Source organism: Capsicum annuum, unplaced genomic scaffold, assembly GCF_002878395.1.
Source record: "Capsicum annuum cultivar UCD-10X-F1 unplaced genomic scaffold, UCD10Xv1.1 ctg45204, whole genome shotgun sequence".
NCBI classification, from domain to species: domain Eukaryota; kingdom Viridiplantae; phylum Streptophyta; class Magnoliopsida; order Solanales; family Solanaceae; genus Capsicum; species Capsicum annuum.
Window position 1 is genome coordinate 1,666 of NW_025852695.1, and position 1,341 is coordinate 3,006.

Here is a 1,341-nt window from a genome sequence, read left to right on the forward strand (position 1 = left end):
CAAATGATTCTTGACATTCGTCAAGAATCATTTGATAAGATTAAAGAATATTTGGCAAATCCTCCAGTACTGGTCCCACCGGAACCTGGTAGGCCTTTATTGCTATATCTGTCAGTGATGGACAATTCTTTTGGTTGTGTTTTAGGACAGCATGATATCACAGGCAAAAAGGAACAAGCAATCTATTATTTGAGCAAAAAGTTCACGAGTTACGAGGTAAAATATACTCTTTTAGAAAAGACGTGTTGCGCCCTACCTTGGATTGCTCAGAAGTTGAAGCACTATCTTTCGTCCTACACAACCTACCTCATATCTCGAATAGATCCTTTAAACTATATTTTTCAAAAACCTATGCCCACAGGCAGATTGGTGAAGTGGCAGATTTTACTTACAGAATTCGACATTGTGTATGTTACTCGTACTGCTATGAAAGCGCAAGCATTGGCCGATCATTTGGTAGAGAACCCAGTTGACAATGAGTATGAGCCTTTGCGAACTTACTTTCCTGATGAAGAGATAAATTCAATTGAGGAAGAAGTTCAAGATGATCTGTATACGTGGAAATTATATTTTGATGGGGCAGTCAATGTCAAAGGAGTAGGAATTGGGGCAGTTCTTGTCTCACCGACCGGGCATCATCATCCCGCCACAGCACCACTCCGTTTCTTTTATACTAATAACACAGCAGAATATGAAGTTTGCATCATGGGGTTAAATATGACAATAAATATAGATGTACACAGGCTAGTAGTGTTAGGAGATTCCGAATTACTCATTCGACAAATTCAAGGTGAATAGGAAACTAGAGATATCAAGCTCATTCCATACAAACAGTTCCTAGAGGACCTTAGCAAAAGGTTCAAGTTTATTGAGTTTAGATATATTCCCAGATCCCATAATGAGTTGGCTGATGCCCTGGCTACCCTAGCTTTTATGCTCCCATACCCAGGAAATACGCATATCGACCAATTATAGATACAGATACGAAATCAACATGGTTATTGCAATATAATTGATGGAAAACCAGATAATGAACCCTGGTACTATGATATCAAATGCTTCCTAAAGTCAAAATAATATCCAATACACGCCAATGCAGATAAAAAAAGGACTATTAGGCGACTTACTAATGGTTTCTTCTTAAGTGGGGAGATTCTGTACAAACGAACCCTAGACTTGAACTTGTTGAGATGTGTTAATATTCAGGAAGCTGAAAGAATCATGAATGAGGTACATTCGGGGGTATGTTTTTCGCATATGAATGGATATGTTTTAGCGAAGAAGATTATGCGGGCAGGATATTATTGGTTAACTATGGAGCGAGATTGCTTTCGCTTTGTT